The sequence below is a fragment of the Penaeus monodon genome, chromosome 26 (genome assembly GCF_015228065.2).
Source record: "Penaeus monodon isolate SGIC_2016 chromosome 26, NSTDA_Pmon_1, whole genome shotgun sequence".
NCBI classification, from domain to species: domain Eukaryota; kingdom Metazoa; phylum Arthropoda; class Malacostraca; order Decapoda; family Penaeidae; genus Penaeus; species Penaeus monodon.
In genome coordinates, this window is record NC_051411.1 from 23,634,974 (window position 1) to 23,642,473 (window position 7,500).

The window sequence follows — 7,500 nt, forward strand, 5'->3', positions numbered from 1 at the left end:
AGAAGAGAAGAGAAAGAAAGAGAAAGAGAAGAGAAGAGAAGAGAAGAGAAGGGAAGGGAAGGGAAGTGAGGAAGCGCGCGTCATGCCACGCCTAGGAGTCATGACCGACTCGCTGTGGCGTCGCGAGGGGGGCGGGTGGACCAGGGGGAGGGGGTTGTGAAGGGGAGGGGGGAGGGGGAGGAGCGGAAGAGAGGCTAGGTAAGAGGGGAAGAGGGGGGGGGGTGTAAGGGAAAGGGTAAGAGTTAGAGGGTGATTAGGGAAGAGGGGAAGGAAAAAATGGGGAAAGGAAGGGGGATGATGGAGGAGGGGAAAAAGTGAGATAGAGAAGGGGTTAAAGAGAAGGGAAGGAAGAGAGAGTGATAAAGAGGGAGAGAGGAATAGGGGAGGGGGAGGGAAAGAAGAAGGGAGGATGGAGGGAAGAGGGAAGAGTGAGAGAAAACAAAGAGGATAAGGGACGACGAAGATCGAAGGGGGAAATAAGAAAGGAGAGATGAAAGAAGACGAAACAAAAAGAAAGAAGGAAAGGGAAGGATGGAAATAACGAGGAATATATGAAAGAGTGGAAAGAGGTAAAGAATAAAGCAGACAAGAAAAGGAATAACAACGAGAAGAAGATAAGAACAGCAAACATGGGAATGGGAAAAGGACAAGAAAGAGGGGAAAGGAACGACGATTAGAAAATAGGTGAAGAGGAACGGCACAAAAAACTAGGAATAGGGGAGGAACGGCGTTAAGAAAGAAGGAACAGGAACAGGTGACGAGGAAATCGGTGAATGGGAAGGTGTAAGAAAGAAGAAATAGGGAGGAACGGCGATAAGAAAATGGATGAAAGGGAACGGCTTAAGAAAGAAGGAATAGAGGGAATAGGAATGGCGATAAGAAAGAGGGAATAGGAATGGCGATAAGAAAGAGGGAATAGGAATGACGATAAGAAAGAGAGAAAAGGAATGGCGATAAGAAAGAGGGAATAGGAAAGGCGATAAAAAAGAGGGAATAGGAAAGGCGATAAGAAAGAAGGAATAGGAAATGCGATAAGAAAATAGTTGAAAGGGAGCGGAGCAGAAAGAGGAAAAGGCGAAACAGAAAGATAAAGATAGGAAAGGGTTAAGAGGCAAGGAGCTAATAAAAGAGAGAATAGTAAAGGGGCCGATAAGAGATGACTGAGGGAAAAGGAACGTCGATAAAAAGAGGGTAGAGGGAAAGGCTGAACGAAGGAAGGAAAGGAGAGGGAGTTGATAAAAGAGAGAATAGGCAAAGGTCTGATAAAAGAGGGAAGAGGGACAGGGTTGATAAACAAAGGAAGAGCGAAGGGAGGGCGAGTGGATTAAAGCGAGGAATTATCGTCTGCTTCCCCTGTGTCCTCCCTTCGTTCTCGCTCTCTTGCTCTTCTCTCCTCCGCCTTATTCCTCTCTTTCTGTCTCCGCCTTGTGCCTTAAATGTCAATATATATATTAATATATATATATATTATATTTAATATCTATATATATATATATATATATTATATATTATATGTATATATATATATATATATATTAATATTATATACACACAACGTATATATATATAATATAATATAATATATACATATATATATCTATATATATATATATATTATATATATTATAGTATTGTATATATATATAGTATATATATATCATATATATAGATATATATATTATATAGCCCCTGTTTATATGGTGTCTGTGTGTGTGTTGTGTGTATATCTATATCTCTACTATTCTAGATATATATATATATATACTATATATAGATCTATTATATATAATATCTATTACTTGTGTTAGATATATGTAACCAATATATATTATAGATATTATATCTATATATGGATATATATCATCTGGCGAGTTGTGTTGTCTATGATCTATATCTCTATCTCTCTCTATCTCTTTATATCTGTCTATCTATCTTTATATATGTGCATATCTATATGTATACATTCTATATATATATATATATCTATATATATATATATCTATCTCTCTATCTCTATATCTACACACATATATACTATATGTATCTAGTATACTTCCCTCTACTCTCTCTATATCTATCTACTGCTCTCATTCTCTATCTCTCCTCTCTCTATTCTTTTGTGGTGTGGTGGAGTGTGTGTGTGGGGGAGGGCGCGAGAGCGAGAGACGAGGCGGAGAGAGAGAGAGAGAGAGAGAATAGAGAGAGCGAGAGGAGCGACGAGAGAGCGAAGAGAGAGAGAGCAGGAGAGCAGAGCGAGACGACGAGCGAGAGAGGCAAGGCCGACGAGAGAGGCGGCCGCAGAGGCGAGAGAGAGAGAGACGCGAGACAGCGAGAGCTACGCGCGAGCGCGACAGAGCGCGAGCGAGACAGAGAGAGATGAGACAGAGCCCGAAGAGCGAGAAGAGAGCGAGAGAGAGAGGAGAGAGAGAGAGAGAGCGAAAGAGAGAGAGCTCGGAGAGCGAGAGGGAGAGAGACGACCGGAGAGAGCGAGGGAGACAGAGGAGCGAGAGAGTCGACAGAGAAAGAAAGAGAGAGAGCGAGCGAGACAGAGAGAGAGAGACAGAGACAGAGAGAGAGAGAGAGTCAGAGAGTTGGAGAGGCTGCTGGCGCTTCCGTCTGTATCAACGCGTTCCTGATAGTTCTTATTTTGGTTCTGGCGTTAATGTGTCCCTTCTTATCTGGTATTGAATGGGCTGGTATCAATGGCCATGTACTGATGGGCCATGTCTAGTCTGGCCTTGAGTGAGTCATTAGTTATTAGTTATTAGCGGCAAATGGGTCAGTTGGAGTCTGGTTTTGTAAGGGTTATTTTGGGTCTGGTATGAATGGGGGAGTTGGTATTGGTTCGGTCATCGTTGGTATCGCAGTCATGGGTCACTGGTACTAGGGTGGGTGAGTTTTAGTCCGGCCTCAGTGGGTAAATTTTTGACCTGGTGTGATTGAGGTCACTTTTGGTCGGGGTTGAAGTCATTTTATTCTGGAATTTTGGTCTGGTTTTCAGTTAATTAGAAAGTCTGAGATTTTTTTGTCTGTGCTTGCAGCTTCTTATTTATTTTATTCTATTATTATTATTTTCTCTCTTTCTCTCTCTCTCTCTCTCTCTCTCTCTCCTCTCTCTCTCTCTCTCTCTCTCCCCTCTTCTCTCTCTCTCCTCTCCGGAATCCTCTCTCGTCTTCTCTTCCCTCCCTCCCTCCCTCCCTCCCTCTCTCTCTCTCTCTCTCTCTCTCTTTCTCTTCTCTCTCTCTCTCGCTCTCTCTCTCTCTCGCTCTCTCTTTTTCTCTCTCTCTTTTCTCTCTCTCTCTCTCTCTTTTTTTTTTTTTTTTTTTTTTTTTTTTTTTTTCTTTCTCTCTCTCCTCTTTTCTCTTTCTCTCTCTCATCTTATCTTTCTTTCTCTCTCCTCTCTCTCTCTCTCTCATCTCTCTCTCTCTCTCTCTCTCTCCCTCCTCCCTCTCGCTCTCTCTCTCTCTCCCTCTCCCCCCTCCTCTCTCTCTCTCTCTCTCTCTCTACCTCTCTCTCTCTCTCTTTCTCTTTTCTTTCTCTCCTCTCTCTCTTTCTCTTCTCTCATCCTCTCCCTCTCCTTCTCCTCTCTCTCTCTCTTCTCTCTCTCCCTCTCTTCTCTCTCTCTATCCTCCTCTCTCTCTCGCTCTCCCTCCTCTCTCTCTCTCTCTCTCTTCTCTCTCAGCTCCTTCTTCTCTCATCTCTCTCTCGCTCTCTCTCTCTCTCTCTCTCTCTCTCTCTCCTCGTCTTTCTCTCTCTCTCTCTCTCTCTGTCTCTCTCTCTCTCTCTCTCTCACTCTGCTCTCTCTCTTTCTCTCGTCTCCACCCTCTCCTCCTCCTCTCCTCTCTCGCTCCTTCCTCTCTCTTTCAGTCTCTCTCATCTCTCTCTCTCTCTGCTCTCTCGCTCTCATCTCTCGTCTCGCATGGTCTTCTTGCTCTCTCCCTTCTCCCTCCTCCCTCTCGCCCTCTCCTCCCCTCTCTCTTTCTCTCCCTCATCTCTCTCTCTCTCTCTCTCCAAAGCTCGCTGCCTCATCTCATCTCTCTCTCTCTCTCACGCTCTCTCGCTCTCTGTCTATCTTCTCTCTCTCCTCCTCCCCCCTCCTTCTCCCCCTCCTCTTCCTCCTCCTCCTCCTCTCCTTCTCCCATTCTCTCCTTCCTCTCCCTCTTCTTCGCTCTCCTTTTCTATGTACTCCCTTCCCCCCTCTCTCTACTAAAATGAAGCTAAAGCCCACGCCATAAGAACCGTTCGGGACACTCTCTCGAAAATCCTAGGGGAAACGGGATTTTTTTTTCTTTCGTATCGACCATTACCTAAAACTAAATCTAGATCTTACTTTTCCTCACACACACACGCACACGCACACGCACACGCACACGCACACGCACACGCACAAACCACACACACACACACACACACACACACTCCACACGCAACACGCACGCACGCGACGCACGCACACACACACAACACACACACACACCATCACACACCACACACACACACACACACACACACACACACACATATACATATGTCTATGTATATGTATGTGTGTATATATGTATATTTGTATGTATATGTACATATATATTTGTATATATTAATATATATATTATATGATATAATATATATATATATATATACATATATATAAATATATATATATTATATATAGTATATATCTATATATATATATATATATATATATGTATGTATGTATGTATGTGTGTGTGTGTGTTTTTCATTTTTTTTTTTTCTGTTCTTTTCTTTTTCTTTTCTTTTCTTTTTTTTTGTTTAATCAGTGGAAGTCAGCTCAGCCTCAGCCTCGCCTCACCTCAGCCCTCAGCTCAGCCTCTGCTCTTGCTCTGCCTCAGCCCTCAGCCTCAGCCTCTGCCTCAGCCTCTGCCTCAGCCTCACTCAGACCTCAGCCTCTGTCAGCCTCAGTCCTCTGCCTCCAGCCTCAGCTTCAGCCTCTGGCCTCTGCCTCTCCTCAGCCTCTGCCTCAGCCTCAGCCTCTGCCCTCAGCCTCTGCCTCAGCCTCAGCCTCTGCCTCTGCCTCAAGCCTCTGCCTCTGCCTCCGCCTCAGCCTCTGCCTCAGCCTCTGCCTCTGCCTCAGCCTCAGCCTCTGCCTCAGCCTCAGCCTCAGCCTCATGAAGAAAGCCTCAGCCTCAGCCTCTGCCTCTGCCTCTGCCTCTGCCTCTGCCTCTGCCTCTGCCTCTGCCTCTGCCTCTGCCTCAGCCTCAGCCGTTTTACTGACTGGATCTCCCGTCGCATTATAATCACTTAATTAGCATCGTTATGAAAGCCTCGGCCTATATGTTTTTTTTTTGTTTTTTTGTTTTTTTTCGCTTGTTGAATGAGAAGTGGGAAGCCTAATGACTCATTTCCAGATTTCAACCGCCAGTTAATCGACTTGCAGATTAATTGTCAATGATTTTTAATTGCTTTTTGGTATTCAGAAGCGTAAATAACGCAAAAAAAAAGATAAAAAAAATTGAAAATGTATTTAAAGGTTAAGAAGGGATATAGGTGTGTTTTTTTCTGTTTTTTGTTTCAGTATAGATTTAGGTACGATGGAGAATTTCGATGAAAGGAGTTGATTAACACTTTGCCAGATATGCCTTTTTTCTTATAAATCTTGTGCTCTTTATGACTATCACACACACACACACACACACACACCAACACACCCCCCACAAAAAAACCCAACAAACAAAAAACACAAACACAAAACACAGCAAACACACACACAAACACACACACACACACACACACGCACACACACACTCACACACACACACACACACACACACACACGCACACACGTATGAATGTATATATGCAAGCATATGTATTATTTTTCCAGATGACGCTTCTGTAGATATCTAAGTTGATTTAACTAAACTTAATCGCTCTGTCAGGACGCCGAGACAGCGCTGGTCGTTCTCTTAGTCCTCTGACCTTTCTCTGTTCTCCTTATACTTAAAGGATTTTTCTCTGTATTTGTCTATCTAACTATCTGACTGTCTATCTATATTCATGCGCGTGTGTTTGTGTGTGTTTCTTTCTCTTGACAAAATGCCCTTCGCTTCACCGTATAATGATAATAAATATATCTTTGGATTTATTTTCATATTCGTATTAGCAAAGTATCAAGTTTATTTTACTTTTTTTTTGCATTATTTTTTCTCTTTGCAACTTCCCTTTTACTATCATCGCGTCTCTTTCTTCCTTCATTTGTTTCGCTTTACCTCCTCTCTTTGTATCTTTTCCTCGTCCGTTGTCTTCCCTTTTATTCCTCCTTTTATTTATTTCCATTATCTCTTCTTCCATCGCCTCTATATTTCTTTTTTTCCATCTCTCTCTCCGTCCATTTCAAATTGGGAGGAAAAAATAACCTTCAGTTTTTTTTCTCTCCGTAATGGATTTCGTTCCCCATTAGATGCTCATCATAAGACTCATAAAATGTTTTCTCGATTCTTATCGGTTTTGTGTTTATTTACTTTTCTTTTTCTTCCTTTTCTTAACAGGTAAATAATCAAGTCTTGGCTTCATGTACGGGACTGTGAGGCGGGGAGGAGGAGATAAGGTAAGAGAAAGAGAAAGAGAGAGAGAAAGAGGAGAGGAGGAAGGAGAGAGAAGGTGTGATAGTGAGGATAAGGGAAAGAGAAAAATAGAGACAGAGTCAGAGAGGGAGAGGGAGAAGGAAAAGAGAAAAAGAGCAAAAAGAGAGAGAGGAGAGAGAGAGAAGAGAGAGAGAGAGAGAGAGAAGAAGAGAAGAGAGAGAAGAAAGAGAGAGAGAAAAAAGAGAGAGAGAAAAAGAGAGAGAGAAGAAAGAGAGAGAGAAGAAAGAGAGAGAAGAAAGAGAGAGAAGAAAGAGAGAGAGAGAGAGAGAGAGAGAGAGAGAGAGAGAGAGAGAGAGAGAAGAGAAAGAGAAGACAGAGAAGAGAGAGAGAGGGGGGAGAGAGAGAGGTGAGAGACAGAGAAGAGAGAGAGAGAGAAGCGTAATTATTTACAAGAAAGGTAACTGAGCAGCGTTAGGTTTCAAATTGCCTCGAAGGCGCGGGGACACTGAGGCACGATGTATGACACGGGCCTTACGTAATAGTAAAATAACTAAAAAAGAAAATACGTAGGACACGACTGACATCACAAACCTTAGGGAATGACGTCACAAGTCGTAGCGAAGAGACGTCACACATCTTAGACGTCAAAGGTTTTAGTACAATGACATCACTGCCCGAGAAATTATGATTTTGTAAAAATACGAAACGAGCTCCAAACTCGGAAAAATAGAAAAGACAAACAAACAAAGTTCTAAGAAACTAAAAAATACGAAGTGCAAACAAACAGACACACGAACGAACATGCAAACAAATAAAAGTCGAGAATCACAGAAACCGAGAGAGAAAAACAAAGATCTAAGAGACAGAGAGAAAATAATGAAAGGCAGCAAGGAGACGGAAGATTGAAATGGCGACCCGCGTCCGACACGACAGGTTG

The 7,500-nt window shown here is 42.9% G+C and overlaps 1 long non-coding RNA gene across 1 annotated transcript in view; it reads left to right on the top strand.

Annotated features, from left to right (window-relative positions):
• LOC119590012 overlaps window positions 1-6,680 on the top strand; it is a 68,537-nt gene extending 61,857 nt beyond the window's left edge. Inside the window, exon 3 of the long non-coding RNA XR_005230227.1 lies at window positions 6,528-6,680. This is a non-coding gene — a long non-coding RNA (uncharacterized LOC119590012). The remainder of the gene's footprint in view (window positions 1-6,527) is intronic.
• The last annotated feature ends 820 nt before the right edge of the window (window positions 6,681-7,500 follow it).